Here is a 21,216-nt window from a genome sequence, read left to right on the forward strand (position 1 = left end):
GTAAATGGATCTTTATTTTTTTCAGTTTAAAGAATTATTATTAACTGTTCAGCCCTTTTACAATCAATAAACAAACTTCATTATAAAACTTGTATAATTTTGTAGCTTTTATTGGTCTTTCCGACTCTAAGAGGTCTTATTTCTTGGGCACCTACGTGGTACCTTGTACAGGGCTTCATAAAGTCTTCTGTTTTGTTGTTTGAACAAATGCTTTGAAAGAAAAAGAAAAAAAAAACCTTTTTGTATGTCAGGGATTGGAAGCTAGCAGGGGTGGGGGAATAGGAGATAAGACTAACATCCGTTTTAGGGCTTTGCGGTTTCGCCAGAGGAGGGGTAAAATTGAGCCCTTTTATAGTCGAGTACATCCTGCACCATTGGCTGTCTCGTAGCCCAAAAGAAGGTGAACTGAAGTTCAGTTTCCAAGGGGTACTTCATTGTATCGGCTACTCTGAAATGTTTCCATGCCTAGTACTCAGGACAGGGAGCAATGGACTTTGCATTGTCTTGCTCGCCAGCAAGCAAGTGGATCGAGTTGGTGTAATATAACCTGTCCCATCCAGGCAGATAAGTGATTCACTCCTAATTCCCAGTTCAAACCCTTGTGGTCCGCCCTTCGTTCATCTTCCTCCACTTTCCTCCTCTTCCTCAGACTCTCCCAAGGAGCTCCGTCCTATGAGGCATGATGTGTGGAATTCTTTACCACTCTACGGAGTGATTAATATCAGCCGTGTTCTCTGCTTTCCGTGAACCTGCAAAAACAAGGTATATAACTGTGTGTCTATCCCGTTAACGTATGTCCTGCATTGAGAAATTGAAACGTAGCTATCTTGTGAGTGTGTGTTGTTGCCTCCTATCTGTTGCTTTGCATCAGTCGGTCAGCATATTTACTTTATTCTTTATTATCATCTCAGGACTTGCTATTTCTCTTCCTATCTAATTAAATGATTCCATTTTGAATAATTACATTTAAGTGCCAACAGTGTGCTAGGGGCATTTCAAACAGCATTGTCGCAGTCTTTTCCAAGAAAACTCAGGGTCTAAATAAAATAGACAGGACATAAACTCAGGGAAGGAGAACAGCCCCAGGTAGTCTTACCTTTGTGCAGTCCTTAGCAGTTTAAATCATTAGCAGTGTCCTAAGTCATTTAAAAAAAAAAAAAAAGGCTCTCTGATTTTGTTAAATCTGAACCTAGGAGACTATCTTGAATATAAGCTGGGAGTAACACACACACGCACACGTGCACACACACCCTGGAATGAATCTCTCTATCTTTCTATCTAATTTTTTAAAGTGTACAGTTGGGAAGGTAGGCGAGAGGGTTTCAGTATTGGTTCAGACGAAAAGATTGATTTCTGGAATGCTTGTACCTACTGAATTAAGTGTGTGGGGAACCAAAACCAAAATATTAGGTGTGTGAATGATGTGACTATCTTTTAGAGTTGCTGCCAGTTATGGTAAAACATCGTTCAGAAAGCCGAGTGGCCCCCTACCGCTTTAGGGAAAAAGACTCTGGGGCGCCTGGGTGGCTGAGTTCGTTAAGTGTCCAACTTCGACTCGGGTCGTGATGTCACGGTCTGTGAGTTCGAGCTCCTCATTGGTCTCTGTGCTGACAGCTTGGAGCCTGGAACCTGCTTCTGATTCTGTGTCTACCTCTCTCTCTCTCCCTTCTTCGTTCTCTCTCTCTCTCTCTCTCAAAAATAAATAAGCATTAAAAAAAATTAGAGGCAAAAAGACTCTTTTCTTTCAGTTGGGGACAGAGTTGCACCAGCCGAGCATGGGTCGTAGGAAGACCATTAGAATTGGGGTCAAAATTCTAGTTTCGGTTCTCGAATGCACTGTGCCCTAGAATAAGTTTCCTCGCCTGCAAATACCAGCAGCACTGTTCTTTCTTCCTCCCAGGGTGTAGTTGGGCTCAAGTGAGGTTATATTTGGAGGTGACTTGACAGACCAATGACAGCGTTAAATAGGGCTTTCCTGTGTTGGAGGTATGAGAACTGAAATGAAGCAATGGGTCAAAATAAAAATGTCTCCTTCCCACCAAAAGCAAACGAGGGGAAACAATTGTAGCACTCAGCCCTGGCTGTGCTGCTGTTTGGGATAATGTTCGTGGGCAGCTGCTTTTATTATTTTATGGAGAGAATTAACGCGAACCATCCTCAGGGAGTTTGGGATTGAATTCTCCTGTAATCCTAAATGCATTTTTTGAATCAAGCCACTGTTTGTCCAAGCTATGGTTACTTTCTGTTAATCGGGGTTTCAATAACAGAGATGTTAACTTCCATCTGGAAAATTTCAAACTAAACTTTTCTTTTGGTATTAAAAAACCATCAATCTGAATAATAGGTTTTAGGTGTGTGTTGTTCATAGTTGGTTGGACTTAACTTAGCCTTTGAATATTGTTTTGTAACAAATACTCTAAGGAACATTTTGGTACAGGTTCCTTTTGACCAATACCTACTCTCTTTATGAACCGTGTCTTCCAGATGGGGTAGCATTGATTGTTCACCTGTGAATACGCACTTTGGAGTTAAACATTTTCTTCAGGTGCATATCTAGGAATGAGACCATCCGGTTTGATCAAATTAGGCTTGTAGAGTAGCACTAGTCTCAGGGTGGAGTTTGTGAAAATATGGGACTGGAGATCAGGGCAAACTGGAATCTTATTACATGTAACCTTAATGCTTTAATGTTATAACTTTAGGCAAAGCTAATAAAAAATGCAAAGGACTCTTAAATAATTTAAATTATCTAAAAAATTGAGCATATTCCTTCAAATAATAATGGCTTTCATGATCTGATTTTTTAAAAATTCATTTCTCATATCTTGAATTACTTAGAAGTGTAGATATCAAAGTAAGTTTGAGTTTATTTAAGATTATTAAATATATTTGTTATCATACAGCGTCAGAGAAGATTCCATTTTTTTAGCCTAGCGGTGATAATGTATGTTATGCAGTATAGAATTCCAGCAACATATCCAATAATGCCATTATAGCATAGAATTAATTTTTAGCACTTCTCTTTAAGATAGTGCTCTACAATGTGATTCCTTGATTACTTTGAACCAGTATTCAATTCCACTAACTTTAAAAATAGTCGCATTGTATACCTGTTCCTATCTGCTTTCTAAAATAAATGCTTCTCTTATCATCATAAGCTTTACTGGGAAAGTATTCCTGTCATGATGCATTTTCATGACTATTTTGGTCAAGGAAAAGAGTTGGGCATACAATGAACTGTGGTAATTGTGATTAAAATAAGTCAGATCATTCTGAAAACTCTTCCTCCTCTTCCTAAATAATTATAATAGAGAATTTTTACTTGCTAGCACACCGTCCTTTGCTGCTTCTGGTGCTGTGGCGGATAGCAATAAATAGTGTGTATTGATTACTACTTAATTCTAATGGAAGTATACTAAGGCTGGCAACACATTATAGCTTAGCATTTAGTGCTAAGTTTTTAAACAGTTTTTAAAATTTAAAAATTGATAGAATTGCCCCGAGTATGCTTTGGTTATTGGATTCGTATCATGCTATAAAATTATTCTCATTTCCTACCTTTTCTAAAGATTATTTTGTTCACAATTTATTTTCCTGGTACTTCATTGCTATTTTTGCCTAACTGAAGATCTGTCATTTCCATTTGAGCTCGGTTTGAAAATTACGAGCACCGTATTAGAGCAACACGTTTGAGATCAGTACAGAAGCACAAAAAATTAACGGGCGAGAGCCACGTAGAGATTTTAAATTTAGTAAAAGTATTCAAATGTGTAATTTTAATCCATTAATCTGATTTGAGACTCCTTTAAAAGAAATATTTCTCCCTTAACGAGGTTTTCTCATTTGAAACATATTGAGAGGAGAAGACTCTCGCCTAAAATAAATACTGGGTTTTGTTTTGTTTTGTTTTGTTTTTTGAAGAAAAAGGCAAGGGGAGAGCTTCCCTAATACTGGGCTATAATTTATTCTTAGTCAAAACCAGATTGCCATTTACATACTAGGTATTAAAGGCTAGTTGTAGTCATTAAAGGTGGTCTCTCTAATGCTTTGCATTAAGATATTCAACACAAGATTTATTTTCGAGCTATTTCAGGGCCACGAGGGAAGTTGTTTTCTTTATGAAGGGAATTCTGTATTTTACTTCATTATTTGTAGCCCTTTTTTTTTCTTTTCTTTTTTTTTTTTTTTTTTTTTCGTAAATATAAAACAGAGAAGGGGGAGAAGGGGAGGTGGTTGTTTCTTTGAATCTGAATACAGTCTGTCTTCTTAATGAACCTGCAGCAGTACCCAGAAAACAGCTCCTTGGAAATAAACATGCTAGAAGTGATTTAGCCACAATGTCCAGACTGTGTAAACATCTAATTATTACAATAAAATTGTCAATAAATTTACATTACTGCTCCCTTTTCAAACGTTAACCAACTTTTTCTTCGCTTGATAAAAGAGCATAAATTGTATTTTTTATGTGTTGGTGTTTTTGTTTTCATTACACTTCTTGCTGCACTGTAGACAAAAGACTGCAAACCTTAATGCCCTGAGTTATTCCTGGATGGAGAACACTCCTACAGTTGTTTATTAACGTAATGTGCTGTGTTTCCTTTCACAGGGACACGGCCTCAGCGGCTTCACAATCTGATCTTTAGTCACGGCATTTAAAAAAAAAAAAAAGAAAAAAGCCATAGAGCTGGTATTGTGGTCGCTGCCGCTTTAAGAGAGACACAAAGAATTAAGGCCTCTTATATTCCACTATTAGAATGGGAATTTAAGTTACATTAGAAGCACAAGATAAAATGGTAAAATGCAATAATTTCCTTTAACAAAGATTACGTCCAGTTTTCAGAATTATGATATCATGTTGAACATAATTGTGGAAGAACTCCCCCCCCACCCCGTATTTCTTATATAACTGGTACATTAACATTAGAAAAGCAGAGTGATATTGAATTCTAATGAGGTCTGGCCTATATGCTCTGCTAGGAGAAGAATGAGGATAATTCATTTGTATTCTACAAAGCGCTCGGAAATCCACGCACATCCCTGTGGCTTCAGTGCGTGGTGCTGATCGTCTGTTCCTCCCGGGGAGGGGGTGGGATTCATTGCTTTGAACAGCATCTGAGCTGGGGAAGATAGTTAACCACTTTCCTGCTAGCTGTTGTTTCCTAATGACTATTTAATATGGTTGCTCTGTATCTGCATTTGCTTTACCTGTTCTCTCCGAGGGTCTTAAAAATTGCCACGCTTATTCTGTTGGTGACAGTGCACCTCCGTAAAAAGCCAAACAAAGAAAGCGGAATGAAATTCAGCAGGGTAAATGTGACTTCCCCATCCTCAGTAAACATGTCGCTTTTAAGTAAACAATGAGATGACAGTGAGGTATTTGTTCATTAAAAAAAAAAAAAAACAAAACCTGAAAAATGCTCCATTTGATCTGATATTGGCCGTTCGAGGAAAAACTGCATTCATTTGTGAGTCTTGCTGACATTCTGAGAAAACAGCCCATTTTGGAAAGTTATATTTAGCAAAACCAAGGAATGAAAGATTTTAGCAAATTGCCACGTAAAATGATCTGCACAAAAAGGCATTGGGGAAGTGAGCTAAGGCCTGTGCCAAACAGATGGTACCCCCTGCTGTGTTTTTGATTGAAAAAGAAAGGTAACATTTGCAGCCACGTCAAAGAGACAGTGATCAGCTGAACAAATTGGTCTCCGAAGTACCCCATCGCTGGAGCAAACCCCGCTGCAGGGGACAAGTGAGGCTGTATTTCAAAATAATGCTATGTTTGCGTCTTTCCGAAGTGAGGGGATATGTCCCCTTCTCATGCGGCAGAGGGAAGATGAGGTCTTTGTTGAAGGCGGCGGCCGTATTATCTGCAGAATAAGCAATAGAACTCAATAGCACAAGTGCCTGTTTTCTCTGATCACCCCCGAACGCCTGCAGATGATATTTGGGAAGACCCCGGCGGCTTTCTGAGTGTTGTTCAGCGTCCTGTGTGAGGTCTCCAGAGTTTACAGAGAAGAAATTGGTACACAGTTTACAAAAAAAAAAAAAAAAAACCACACAAAAAACAACTACCAAAAAATAAACAGAAAAAACAGATGGAAAAAAAAAAAAACAACACCACCAAATCATCCAAAGGCATAGTTGGGGGAGGAGGAAGAAGGAAGGGGTGATGATCGGGAAACCTCTCCTTGCACTGGAATTCAATTCCAAAATACAAACAACACCAATGGCAAAGAGCGTGTCAGTGCGCGAGTGTGAGTGGATGCGAAGGAGGGGGGGGGGGGATTTTTTTTTTTTTTTTTTGGCTCATCTCAGCTGGCAGCCTTATTCCGCTTCAGTAAAGACAAGGTACAGAAATGTCCTTTGGGTGACATTCAAAACTCGATATAAATCCTCTGCTTTATGAGACTGCAGCGCAATAAATTACTTAGCCTAATTGTAGATGTAATGAATTACCATAATTAGTCATGGGCTACATTAAATTAATCAGCATGGTACATTATTTTGCTAAATTACATCTTTGCCTTCCAAAGCCACCAGTGCAGCAATCAGTGTTTTTTGCAAGAGGGGAATGAGGCTATAATGAGAAGCCTTTCTGCTCCTAGAACAGTGACAGGATATGAATTTTGATGGGAGGCAGGAAGGTTTGGAAACACTGGAGTTTCAACTTGTGCCTGAAGTGTCTTTGGTTGTTAATGACACCCCCGTCCTCATGCAGGGGAGCAGTGGGCTGTATCTTGTGGAGGTTGTAGGAGATTCCCCTCACAGGGGAAGAAAAACACTTAGATGGTGCTTTAAGGCAAATAATATAGCTGATACAACAAGTCACAAAGCAGTGGGGTGGCAGAAAGATAATGTCTTTGAAAATATTAATAGATTTAGAATGTTCTCTTACATTGGTTGATGAGATTTATAGTTACCAGGTATTTTTTTATGATGATTATTATTATTCATACCGTTTGGATCCGAGATAAAGCCTGTAGCTATTCCTGTTTTTTACTTAAACCTCCAGCTGTTCAAAACCTTGCTTCTGCTTCTCAGTGGGTGATCTGGAGGCAACCCACATATGATCTAAATGTTATTCACTATTCAGGAAAACGCTGGGTGTTCGCGGAGCTCACAGACCCATATTTCTGGGTATATCGGTACCTTTACTAGCTTTAGTTGAAGGCTTTTGTTTTTGTTTTTGTTTTTGTTTTACAGTGGAGTTGGGGGCCCATGCTGTCAGGCAGAGCCCCAGAAAAGAGATACTTCATTTGTGTTAACTCTTTGTATGAAATACCTTTGTAAGCTCCACTCTCTGGTGTTTGCTCTCAAACCCTGCTGCCCGATCCCTTCCGGTCATGTGCTGTTAGGAAAGAGGGCCTCTGCGATAAGGTTGTCTTGATCCCAGATCAAGTTCTTCTGGGTTTTTGTAATATTTTCGAGAGTCTCTCGGTTCATTTTAAAAGAGAACAACTGTTACCGACCTGCCCATCTGTGTAATGGAAACCCAAGCAGGGCTCACAGGACATCTTCAGTTGTGTTTGTTCTTGTCTGCTTACACCAAAGGAAAACGAGTGATCAGCCAATTTGGAAGCAGCGTTACAGTGGAATGATACGGAGAAGGACTAAAGTACGCACACAATCTTTAAATAGTGGAAGTGAATTAAAACCTAATATCCAAAGAAGTATACAAGTAAAGCTTGGTCACAGCTGTAGAAAAATGCATAGGGATGCAGAAAAGCTCTGTATTGTAATTTGTGTTTTTGTCCTGGTGGGAACCCATTTAATTAGTGCAAGAAGGTATTGAATTTTAGCTTATCATGCATATTGTTTTCCAGCTGTACTGAAGATTGCCAAGTTTCTAATGGCCTGACCCTGTTCTGTAAATCAGCAGTAAATTGCGGCATTTACACTGAGCAAAGGCAAAGGGCTCATTCTGTTGGGTTTGTGCTGTCACAGGAACCTGGGCTAAGGGATTAATGGGCTGATGTTAAACATCTGTCCCCTGTCTTTGGGGGGACGTAAACACACAAAGAGGGAATCTAATGCCATCTACTAAAAGATCTTCAATGAGAGGAAGCCCTTGCTAACATTTCCATCCAGTGGCACCTTAGACACATTGCCTCTTTATGCTAAAACCCCACAGCACTAAGGGCCCTATAAATAGTCTCCATGTGACAGCTCGGAGAAGAAGAGAGGTTTCCTCCAGACATTAGTTGTGCTAAAAGATTCATCATTACCTGCAGTCATGAAATAAATCTTTGATACTTACAACTATAATATCCATGCTCTACGTTTTATTGCAGATATAGGTAGACAGTCATTATTTCTGACACTTTCTCAGCATTACAAGGAGTACTCTAGGGGAAAAACTAGTGCACAATGCTACAGAAATAGATTGATATAACCACATGGAAACCAGTTACTTTAGTGAGCCATTGTAACCAACACAATATTCCCTTAATGATATTAAACAGTCACATAGATTCCAAATTCCGTGTAAGACTCCTATCTCAAAACAACCCCAGTTATCTACAAATTAAGTTGCCAAGAGGCAAATTTATTTTCTTCACATCACATGGTAGTTCACAAGAAATACATTCCTGAGCGAGAACGGATTTTTTTTTTTTTTTTAGCATTAAAGTTTATTATTATATAGGGGACATTAAAACAAGACGATGGTCAACAGCAATCACTTTATAGCACTTGCGGGACATTAGAAATCAGTATATTGAGAAGCCTCCAGTTAAAGAGGACTTGGAGTGGTTACCGTGCAGCAGGCATTGGTGTCGCATCAATTGCGATAACATGATATGTCATAAAGACGAGGTGCGAAGGTTGTCTTTGGCCGTGAGCTCTTTAAGAGAGAGGCTCTTGCATGCTGTTTTTGAGCCCAACAAGTGAGTTACGGAATCCTGTAGGAGTCCCTCCTTACCCACAAGTCACTGCTTTTAGCCATGGTGGTCGGCTTTTCAAAATCGCTCAAGTCATAGCCAGGGCAGGATTTTAACTTCCTCTTTAGTCTCGCCAAATGCCCCTTGTTCTCTCATTTTCCGTGATAAGAGGCCGGAGGCTAAAATGGTGGCATATCACCGGTCTGTGGGAAGCGGATTTGCCCATTCGGGAATTCTGTGGTTGTAGTGGAGTGATTGGGACAAGCATGGTGACATACTCCTAGGGCCGGAATCTCATGGAACCGCCCGGTCGCTACATTGGCACGTGTTCTACCGTGGCAGCTCTGGAAGGCTATCCGGTCCACCTGGGGACCACCTGTTTTCACAGCCCAGTCCCCGGATCACTGAATTCAACTAGTGGCAGCCCCTTCTGAAAAGAGTCATCAATTCAAAAAGAAATCTTTGTGTTTGCATATTTAAAGCCAAGATAATTATTGGCAGTCTCTGCATAACAAATGTAATTTCAATTAGACTCTTTTTCTAAATTAAAAACTATTGCTCGTGTGTAATGAGTATTCCTAGTTTTTTTTTTTTTTTAGTGCATTTTTAATGTTTTTATTCGAGGAACATTAAGAGCATTGAACAAAACGCTGTCCAGTTACTGTATAATGTTAACAAATATGCCGAATCCTTCGTTTCTGTGCGAGTAAGTGAAGCTTGTGGAGCAAGACGGGGCAAGCCGATGATCACCGAGATTTTCAACGCTAAGCTAGATGGGACAATATTTGAAATTACATGGCTACAGAATAGATTCTTTGGCTTGAAAGTTGCCAGGAGTTGTCAAATTCTTCTTAATGGCTTACTGTCTCTAACATCTTTTTAAAGTTTATTTTTGAGAGAGATCAAGTGGGGCAGAGAGAGAGAGACAGAGAAGCCCAGGCAGGCTCCACACTGTCAGCACAGAGCCCACGGTGGGGCTTGAACTCACAGACCGTGAGATCGTGACCTGAGCCCAAATCAAGAGTCAGAGGCTTAACTGACTGAATCACCCAGGCGCCCCAGTATCTCTAACATTTGATAATGTTGTACGTTTCTTATGTTGAAACATTGTTGAAACTTCTACCCATACCTCGGCTATTGGATCAAATTAAAAACAGTATATGGCCTTCTGATAGTATATGAAACGATTGGTTGCAAAGAAAAATTTTGTCGTGGGACTCAGGGTCATTTTGGTATTCTCCGGCAGATTCCAAAAAGATGGAATTGAATAGAAAAATCAAACCAGACATCCTTATCTCCTTGCCTTGCTAACTGGTTTCTGTGGCTTTCACCGCCTGGAAGCTTATCACCAGCACATAGCGTAGCAGTTGGGGCTGTCGTTGTTGATGAAGAGAAGTTTATTTTTGGTGCTGGCATCATGGATAAAACAGCCCAGGAAAAGTGAATATCCGAATATATTCTCTCCATCTGACATTGTATCACTTGCCTCGGGCCTCTCCACAGTGTTGTTTCTTTCTATGTGGAGAGAAGCAATTAAAAAAAATCACCTGCTAAAATGGAGCTTGGATGTTGCTTTCCCATTTTCTGTAAGCAGGTTGGCTATTTTGCCCTTGAGCCTTAAGAAGCGTTGCTGATTGGCTGTTTGTTATTTTTTAATAATATATGGCATGCATCCAAGTAAGCATTCCGATGACCTCGACAATAAAATGTGATTCTTGGCTGCAAGGTCTATGGGGGGATGGCAGGCTGCCAGCCACTCATACATCATTTACAGGTGGCTGTTTCTGACAGGCCGGTGTTAGTTATTGTAAATGAGTGACAGTCCCTATAAGTCACCTGTAAGCCTTACTCCACTGGCCTCGGGCTTCCCGGATGCCCCGGCCCCTTCAGCACACGTGCTCCTCCCTGTCGAAGACCCTCATTCACAGACCCTCCCGTGCACGCTGCTGTCTGCCTGGGCTCATCAGTACGTGGCACTACCTTGTATGTGATTGACGATAATTAGGTTTCAACTGCCTTCTGATGCAGAAATACTATTAGAGCACGGCCAATTCTGGTCCTGTAATCTTGCCTCTGAAAGGGTATTGATTCACTCTTTCACATTTTTAAAAGGTCATGGCAATAATTCCATCTGAACTGTGCTAAGTGAAAATAGTTTGTAGAAATAATATGGTTGCTTCTTCGTTCCATGGTAATTGAAAGCCGCAATGGCTTGTTTCTTTTAGTATATTTTAATTACATGTGTCTCTTCGTCCCATCTTCCCCTGATGGAGTGTTTGTGAAGTTATAAAACAGTCGGCCCGCTGTGTGAAATGTCTTCTGACTTTTGGGCAAAGAGGACTTTTTTGTTTTCCTACTGTGTGAAGTGAGGCCTAACCGAATACTTGGGTCATGTTGCCTTGTTAACGTAAGGCTTAAAAAGGGAAGACGTGATCCTTTTCCCTGGCACTATCACCTGCCTGCCTGTTTCAATGAGATTAGAGCACACTGGCCTTGGTAAACAGGATACCAAATTTGCGTGCTTTCCACAAATTTTCATCGTAGCTACGCGGTCCTTTCTGGGTCGACTGAAAACTAGTATTCTCGGTAGTTATCAGCCCATAATCAAATGAATTCGTTGTGAGCGTGCAGAGCTCCGGTAGGGTAACCACCCCGGGCAGGTGACAAGAAACTACGAATGCCGTAGCGTAAATTACTGGGAAACTCAGACTGCAGGTAGAGACTTTTTTCCTACGTCTCCAGCTTTGCCGAGGCGAAAGAATTTTAAAGTGCTTGAATCGCGTGTTTCGTGAAAGGGGCCGATCAGACTTTATGCTCTGAGCCACTCTGTATATGTCTCCCAGTTAGGGGGTGAGGAGTGGGGGGGAAGCCTCAGCTGTTTCTAATCTCAAAAATGAGCCCGTCATTGTACTTGCAAACTAAGGGGCATATTCTCACCCAGAGCGTGGGGATTTACGCACATAATTACCATTAATGCTAATGGCATTTATGTCTGTACAGCCCCGCACATCAAGATGAGAATATATTTCCATGTCTTCATGCTGTGAAAGTCCATTTAATATCATTCATTTTACAACTTATTTTTTAAGATGATGTCCATATTCTGTCATGGCGTACATATGCCTAGTTAAAAGTAAATGTGGGAAATATTGGGAAGAGATGTGATAGCTAAACTTGTTCGCGTGGATGAAATATGGCTGAACTCAAATCCATTCATACTCTTTAAACACAACGCTCTATTCGGCTTTGAAACTGCTGGCACGCTTTTCATGGTGTTATAAATTTGTCAGCCTAATGGGACGTTTTGTAGATGTTTTCCTTTTTAAGTGCTTTAACGGGAGTCGGTATTCCATTGATCCAAAAATTCAGCTCAGCGTTTCATTTCTTCGAGATGGGAATCATACACTGAATGTCTATCAGAGATTAAGTGGTGGATAGTGCCCTCCATCTCATCAAGGAAAGGCAATTCACTCCCTGCCGAAGTCTCCTCTCTTCTGGCCTCCGGGAACATCTCAAGAGGGGGGCCTGGTCTGCGGCCGGAGATGTCAGTGGTCATCAGAATTTGAGGTTGTTCCACATCTACATCGATTGTATGATTCTCTTTATACATCAGGCCCAACAGCCTATTGAAAGGCGTCTTCACGTCTATGCTGGCCAAGCAAATTCAGATCCAGGTCTTGATTGATCTGTCCTGGGACTTTGACCATTAAACGAAAATGATGGATCTACCTCACCTGTCCGATCTCTGAAACCTTTCTCTTTGAGCCAGCCCAAAGCAAAAGGGTTCCGTGTTTAAAACGGAGACATAAGAATCCGACAGGCATGCTGAAATCCTTCCTGAGAGGTCTCTGTGGGTCTCCTTCAAAGGTATACGGCCTCCTCTGGGGGAAAGAGAAGAGCTTCGTAGCAGATCTCAGAAGGCTGTGCAAAGGAGCGAGGTCACTTCTGAACGGGCTCAAGATGGCCAACTGTGCCCAGCTGGGTGGCCTCAGGCACAGCACTGGACCGGAGTCTGTTTCCTCGTGGATAAGATTGAGCAGGATGAATACTGAGTGTTTTTACTGCCTTGAAATTTTATAACCAGTGCCATGCCATATTTGGCTTTTATAAACATTAGGATTATGGTGAATTACAATGAATAATCGAAAGGAAACACTGGCGTCCAAGGGGTTAGGCGTGCGAGGAGGTGAGACTCCAGAGTATTATTAAATGTCTGGACACAAAATGCTAGTAGAACAGCTACGATGCAGGCCCAGAGCCTATGCCCGAGTCCAGACCACATCCTGATATGTGATTGCTTTGCGTGCGACTTGCCGACTTGACTCTTACCAGCCTGGTAAGTTCCCCAAGCTGTGCTGTCAATCACTGTGACATCCAACCTCCAGGCGTGGAATGCACTGGGCACCTGGTGAGGAAACGGTTCCTCACCTCATCTTGCCTAGCATGACCAAACCGGCAGGCTTTCCCGTACCAGTCACCAACATTCCCTGGGCATTTTCCTCTTAAAGTCACCGCTTCCTCAGTCACACTGATCACAGAACTCTTGCGATCCAAAAATTCAGCTCAGCGTTTCATTTCTTCGAGCCGGGAATCGTACACTGAATGTCTTACCAGAGATTAAGTGGTGGAAAGTGCCCTTCATCTCTTCAAGGAAAGGCGGTGCACTCCCTGCCAAAGTCTACTCTCTTCTGGCCTCTGGGAACATCTCAGGGGCAGGGCGTGGCCCTCCAAATTCCCTGGATTCTCGTAGTGTTTCAGTTTTCTTCTCAGTGCCCTAGAGCCCTGCTTTGTACATCCATGGCCCCTTCCACTCCACACCATTGCAGGTATTTCTGAAAAATTACATGATGCTGCTTTATTACATTATTCTCACGTTTAGAAATAGGGCTTCTTTGGCATTACTTCAACACCTATTGGGCCCCTACTATGTCTCAGCCTTGGGCGAGAGCCTGGGGACAGAACTGAACGAAACACCATCCATGACTTCTAGGGCTTGATGAGTTAACATTTGTATAGCATTTGACAATTTCAAAAGACTTTCACATACATTTTCTTGTGTGCTGTGCACAATGTGGAGCCGATGGTACTCTTATTTCCATTTCAGAGGAAAATGGAGACAGAAAGACTGGATAAGCTGTTCAAGATCCCCTGGTTTAGAAGTATGAGTGTTGCCTCAAACCCAAGTCTTCCGGCCCCACACTCCTTGGTCTTACCTCTCTACCACGCGCCTACTCAGAACGACAACTCAAAACAGAGGTATGCCTGGTAAGCCCTTCTTGGGGTATTCCGTTTTTCTGAGAAGCATCAGACACTGTGAGCGAAAGACTAGAACAAGGGCCATAGTGCTCCAGAGAGGCTGGCAAGCGGTTTGAGCCAAATCCAAGCCTTGCCTGTTCGAGTCGTGCCTCCTTCAGGTGCTGAGGCAAGGACAGCCCATCCACTCTTGAAGTTTCCAGAATCACAGTTGGGTACTTTTTTGAACTCACACCATTGAAAACTATCAAGGTCAGAATATGATTGAAGAACCTTCTCCCTCTCTCTTAAGTTGCTGCGTTTATATGATATTGTTTTCCACTAAAGAAGGTTCTCTTAAAAATGAGGTTGAGATCCCTAAAGAAATTGCTTCAATCAGCAGCAGGGCTTAATGACTGTTAATGGGAAGTGGAGATAGGATAGTAAGTGTTACTTTGATTAATAAGAGAACTGCAGAGAATTTAAATTGTGCCACTGATGGATTATTTTCTTCAAGCTTGATAAGCACTTCTCATTTGTTCTTAAATTTGGTCAATACTGTTAAAGGCAGCAAAATGAAGTATAATTAATTCTATTACGGCTGCTCAGACTAAGTGTTACTAAGAAACAGATTATGATGCAGGCGACAGCAGAACTCACTGTGTTGACAGTCCGATGCTTTGAATACCTGTCGTTGCTTGCTGGCCTAAAAGAATGAAGAAAATATTTCTGTATCGTGATTGCGAGATACCTAAAACTCTTTTTATCACCTGCACATGTTCCGCTGACCTAAATCAGGGAGTTATCAATGCCACGACCAGCTGCCACTAAAATGATCCCGCCTTGGAAATATAGAGAGTAAATAAAAGATTGGGATCATATATCAGTTAAAACATTAGGAGCTGGATGCTCATTTTGAATTAATCACTAAGAAAATGAGATATTGATTTGATGTTGAGAGAAAGCTTTACATATTTCCTTTCCTTTCAAAGCTTCTGCCCCATATGATGAGCCACGCTTTTCTTTACCTTTGCTATTAATTTTACTTAGAAGAGTGGATAAACAGATGACATTCAGAGAAAAGATATCTTATTTTAGCAGGCAATTTTATTTACTCTGAGTACTAATGCCTACCATGGCACGAAATTAGACCCACGACTTCCCTTTTTTTCTGAAAACAGCAGGATTACACCAGCGTTTCCTGAATAGCTTTTTCCCTCCCTCCACCCTTTTTGAAAATCTATCACTATCTATTTATTTAAAGGACACAAATGACTTTATAAGTCATGCTCAATGTCGTGCCTGAATGTGGATTGATACATACGCGGTCTTACCTCCTGATTTTCAGCTTCTCATTCAGTGATTCTCATCCCTACACCTCATTCTCCAGGGTATCACTGGTTAATTCCAGGAGTGCTTCCAAGCCTTAAAATGAAAATAAATTAATTCTACTTCATATTTTTTTTTTTAAGGAAATAAGCAATGTGTCAGTCCTGTTTCACAGAAGCCACCAAATAACAGCAGGCTTTTACAACTCCAGAAAGGCTGGGAATCAGACTCCCGCTGCACATGTGTCCTTCTGTTCGCTATTTCTATTTCCAAGTCTTGCGCTTCTTCCAAAGTGTGTAAAGTCACTGGGTGAGTAATCCTGGATTAACCTAAAACCTAAGTGTGGTGGGCTGATAGGGCAGTTGTAAAGTTTCCCTGAAGTTCTACTTCCGTTATTAAAATTGTAAACCTTATCTGTTATGAATTGAGGACTAATTCTCCTGCCCCGATGTCCCATAAACATAATTTCTAAAGACGGGAAAATTATAGGAAGTGCGTTTTAGACCAGAATGCGAAAGTCAAGCTATTCTAGAAGCCATTGGCGGGAGAGCTTATTTTTGGAGATAGAACACAGCGTCTGAGAAAGAGCCAGCAGCTGCCAGAAGCCCAGGTTCTGGAGCTTCTTATGCTGCTGCAAAGCTCTGAATGACCTTGGATGAGTGAGTCTCTTAATCCCTCTGGGACTAAGTTCTCTCCTCGGTAAGGTGAAGGGCTGGCCCCACTGATCTCCCTCAGCCTTTTCACCCTTGAAAACGCTGGCCTTTCAGTAAAGCTCAAGCCTAGGATATTTAAAGGGTGCTTTTAAAGCTCAAAATGACGTGGTCTGTGCAGATACTAGCATTCCCACCGTGCCTTAAGCTCACGATCTTCTGGGGCGGGTAATTCACTCTGCAAATGGAAAGTGGCCCCTGCCATATATCTATGCTAGAGACAGAATGGCTTGTCTCTGCCCTCAGGGTGCTTGTGTGCTAGTGGGGGTGCGGGGCGGCCATAAGCAGGGGTACAAACCCTCCATCCAGTAAGTGGGGTACTTTTTCCAGAAGTGCGTTGAAGAGATGCAAACCAGGAAGTGTTCACGTGATAAAACAGGCTCAGAGACAACTCTCTGGCAAGGGGAAACCAAGAGCGAGAAAACTGACCACCAGAGGAAGGTAAGTGGAAACATGGAAGGGATAATTCAGCCTGCTTTCCTGAGTGATTAAGGCAGAAATAAGCCAGGTACTCATCTACGTCGGCTCATTGCTTTGTCTGAGCTTCTCTTTTCTATTATATATACTTTCAAAGGGCTCTTGATAATTCAAGGGATAAACAAAACAAAACAAAACAAAAACAAGCAAAGGAACGATTGTTTCCGTTTCTTTTTACCCAGAGATTCCCAGCCATAACAACTCCAATCACCTTGACTTTGGCTTTCCAGATTGCTGCAGACAATTCAAGTTTAAAAACTTCTAGCTGGACTATTTCCATTCATACCGTATCTCTCAGTTTGCCCGTAGAATTTGGTACAACTTACGACTTTAGAATTACTGTATAATGCTCAGAGGTGTGAAACACCATTTCGAGTAATGCCTTTCTTCAGTTAATATAGATAAATATTGATGGCAGGCAGCAGTAAAACAAGTCATTAAATTCTTCAGTGCAAGTGTGTCCCACACATTGCTGGAAGCTACAGAAATCGCACCAGGCTCTGAGAAAACCGCTGCATCTGATTAGAGAGTGCTCACATACACCCCTGGCTTGCTCCTTCCAAACTGGAAAACAAGGGAGCGCGGGTGAGGCAGGAGAGAGCGCGGGGTGGGGTTGGACTTCCACTGCAGGTCTATTCTGTCCACCCTTTCTTCTTGCTACCACCCTAAGGAATTCCTGGGTGAGCCAGAAACCTTTGAAAAATGGCAATCGGTGGCAAATGGGAGCTCTGGTGCCCTGAAAACAAAGCAACTTTAAACCTAAACCAGTAACCCTATAAAAGCAGCTAAAGATTTGGAGGGGCAGTACCCCCTCTCCTCCACTGCTGTTTCAATTATTTGACTTCAGAGTCTTTGTGGCGATGCGGAACTTGGCCTGGGTCACTTGGATGTGTGGGGGTGGGCGGCTGGCTTCGGGGCCCAGATAACCCGTCTGTTGCTTGATTCCCTGGGATGAAAAATGAAGGAACTGCTTCCTCATTTTGTAACGCCACCCTTAAGGATTGCAGCCCGGTATAGATTTTGAAGCGCCACGGTGTGGGGTATCCTTTCTTCAAGGTGTTTTTAATGGGCTCCGGGTTGTCAAAGACACCGCTCTGATAATGAGGCTGAGCCCCGTGTGAGGAGAGAGCTCTGTAATGAGGGAGGAGGACAATTTGTTACAGTTATGTGGTTACTTGGCCATAATATCTTTTTGAGGTTTATTAAATCATATAAAATTTCAATTTACACTGTAATATTCTATAAAAGATGGAGCACACAGAAGTAATAAGTATGACAACATTTCTTTCATTTATGAATCGTATTGTTGATTGTGTTAACACTGCCGCATCCAGCAGCAGGATTATTTATGTTGGGACAGTAATTTTCTATCTCCAATTTAATTGTGTAAAAGTTAATTACAAACTAGAATAAAATGAATGCAGTTATGGAAGGCAGGGAAATGCTGAGATAGGGTGTTATTGGGGGAAAATATTTACTCAGGCTCTTCCTCGTGGAGATAGTTGTTAGGGGAACCCAGGGGCTAAGGTGGCTTTTGTTGCATGAAGAGAGGCCCTTGGTTTTATCTACTAGGAAATGAACTGTTCGGTAGCTTCCTATGTTCCCTATGTTCTCGGTGTTCCCTGTGTTCTCAGTGACCATTCTAGAAGCCCCTTCCTTTCCCAGTGCAGCGGCTGGGACCCAGACAGGTTACAAAACCTGCCCCAGTCACCCTGCAAGGTCGGGACAGAGTGAAGACTAGAATTCAGGTCTCATGATACCAGGTCAGATGACTTGCACTTAAATGTGGGTGTATATTCGTTTCTGCCTTAAAGAGTCAGGGAGGGGGTTTAGAAGAGGCAGATATTTTCTCCAAATTTCACCACAAGGCGATCTGTGCCAGGGGAGAAGGCAAATTGCAATGTAAGTATTCTCCAGTCGGGGACGCTCGCTTTCCCTCTCCCGTTGAACTCTTTTTCCACGTTGCCATTGGTAACAACCAAATTCCTCCGGGAGACTTCCTACCAAAGCAGAAAAGCCAGGTACAACCCTGCAAGGGTGGCTCCAGCCAGCCCTGACCCCCAAGAGTGAGAGGAGCACAGGGAAAGAGACTGGAAGCAAAAGTGAGAGAAGCCTCAGGCCTCGGCCTAGGAAACCCCGGGCCTTCATTGACTTCCCCTGTCACTTCTCCACATGCGCTGTCCCCTGCTCCCCTGGCCTTGCCCAAGAGCCTTTGTGCCTCTCGCTGAGAAGGCGGGTGAGCTCAATGACACCCACTGATTTCCCGCCACATTCGCTCCCCTTTCTCCAGACAGATGATCTCTTCCCCTTCCCGTCCTCACCACCGCACTTGAACCATTTCGGGGCCCGTTGAAATATCAAGATTGACTTGCTAGGTGAAAGACTTTTATATTTAGTTTTTAATAGAGCAAAAGTGACTCTAAATTTGTTAATATTCTTTAGGTTACATAGGACAAATTACAGATAAGTGAATCAGTAATGAAATTTGTAATGAGAATTTCTCAAGTATGAAATGTTGGCGCAAGGAAAGTTAATTGCGGGGTTTTACAGCCATTATAGTTTATATCATAAATGCAAAAATGACTAGGGCCATTTAATTACAGTAGGAACACACTAAATTTTTATGGAGTGCCATTTTGTTAAAGAGGTGCTCGGAGCATTAAGAGCAAATACCATTCTAACAGTGGGTCCAGGTAGCTTTCACAACATCAAATAAATATGCTATTGCTACAAAATTGTTCCTTAGATACTATAATTGACATGATGACTAATGAGATGGGTTTATTCTCACAGCTTCACATACTCAATTTACAGTGTCGGAAAGTTATTTTTTCTGCCATCCGTAGACCTAGAAGGAACCAGAAAAATCCCTCTTGGAAAACACTATCTCTGCCGCTTCTCTAATTAACCTTCAAAAATGCATTTTGAAATATAGAAGTTGGTGCCTGGCATAGAAATTGGATTGTCTCAGGAAAAAAAGACCCAAGTGCTAATTTGTTCCTTATTAAATATCTGCCATGTCAAAATTACAGGCAGTTAATGTTTTGGCGCCTTTCAGCAGGGCTAGGGACAGCTTTTCCTGAGGGCCAGGCACAGTGGGGTGGTTCTGGGTACCATTTACCCCAGAAAACAGTGTTGTCCTCGTTGACTGCACCCAAGCTCAAGACTCCCTGTCACTCTCCCCTCAACCCCCAGTCCAGCCAGGTCCCTGCAGGGGTCAGATCCCCTGGTCTCTAAGGGAAGGAGGGAATATAACAGGACAGACGGAGAATCCTCATTAAAATCTGTCACTTTGGGGGATGCGTCGCCCTCCTCACCTTCTCATTCCAGGCTTCAGGAGCTTCCAGAAGACAAAAGAACATTTCACGGGGAAAAAGAGCTAAATTAACTCTGGACCCCTAAAAGTGATTCAAATTGTTTTGGAAACCTAGAATGGTAGTACTCTCATTATTTTGAAAACCTAGGACAGTTTAATCTCTCTCTATTGTCCAGTAAATTCCCAGGGAGGATATTCTTCTAGCCAGTATTCCTTTTTCAAAAGCAAATGAAAGATATATGCGGTTTCCCATGTTTAATCAGTGGAACTGAATTCAGGGACTGTTGGTTTGTTACACCTGCATTCGAAACCCTGCTCCGCCGTGTAGTGACCATGATACTCTGAGCCCCTTTGTCCTCGTCTGATAAGCAAGAAAGTAATAATAATACTGATTTTCCAGAGATGCTGTAGGACTCTGATAACTGAGTGAAGAATGTGTAAATATAAAAGCGGGATATCACAGGTTCTTAGCATTATTCACAATAGCCAAGGGACGGAAGCCACAAAGTGTCCACTGATGGATGAATGGATGAACAAAATGTGGTGTCCAGACAGTGGCCTTAACAGGAAGGGAATTCTGACACCTGCTGTGCCATGGATGAATCCTGAGGCCCCTCTGTTGAGTGAAATGAGCCAGCCACAAAAGGACAAGCGCTCTACGATGCCCCTCGTGTGAAAGACCCAGTAGTCAAAATGTGAGTGGTCAAGTTCATGGACACAAAGGTAGAATGGTGGTTGCCAGAGGAGAACGAGACATCGTTGTTGAATGGGTGCAGAGTTTCAGTTTTGCAAGATGCAAAGAGATCTGGAGATGGTGGTGGTGATGGTTGTACAACAATGTAAATGTACTTAACGCCAGAAAACCCTGTACTCTTAACAATGGTTACCATGGCAATCTTTATGGTTACCATGGCAATCTTTATGTTATAGGCATTTGATCACAATTGTTTATCTGTTTTTGGTGTTTACTTATCTATCTATCTGTCTGTCTGTCTGTCTGTCTATCTGTCTATCTATCTATCTATCTATCTATCATTTATGGACATTTACTTTATTTTAGGTAATAAATCTATAGTATAGATATATAGGAAATATATATAGTATAGATATATAGGAAAATATATCTATACTATATTTTCTTGCTAGATTGTTTCAGCTTTGGTGCTTCCAGGTTCATTGCTGTCTTCTTTGAACAGGTTCTCATCTTTTGGGGGGCATTTTCTTGTTTTCTGGCATTAGAAGATGTTCCAGACTCATCTTGTATTTTCCATGT

The 21,216-nt window shown here is 41.9% G+C and overlaps 1 long non-coding RNA gene across 1 annotated transcript in view; it reads left to right on the forward strand.

The window, feature by feature from the left end:
• The first annotated feature begins 10 nt into the window (after window positions 1-10).
• The window catches only part of LOC131509240 (uncharacterized), a 34,806-nt gene continuing 13,600 nt past the window's right edge, over window positions 11-21,216 (forward strand). Inside the window, exons 1-4 of the long non-coding RNA XR_009260385.1 lie at window positions 11-762; window positions 13,984-14,135; window positions 15,584-15,749; window positions 16,481-20,638. This is a non-coding gene — a long non-coding RNA (uncharacterized LOC131509240). The remainder of the gene's footprint in view (window positions 763-13,983; window positions 14,136-15,583; window positions 15,750-16,480; window positions 20,639-21,216) is intronic.

This window comes from Neofelis nebulosa, chromosome 4 (genome assembly GCF_028018385.1).
Source record: "Neofelis nebulosa isolate mNeoNeb1 chromosome 4, mNeoNeb1.pri, whole genome shotgun sequence".
In the NCBI taxonomy this organism is placed as follows: Eukaryota; Metazoa; Chordata; class Mammalia; order Carnivora; family Felidae; genus Neofelis; species Neofelis nebulosa.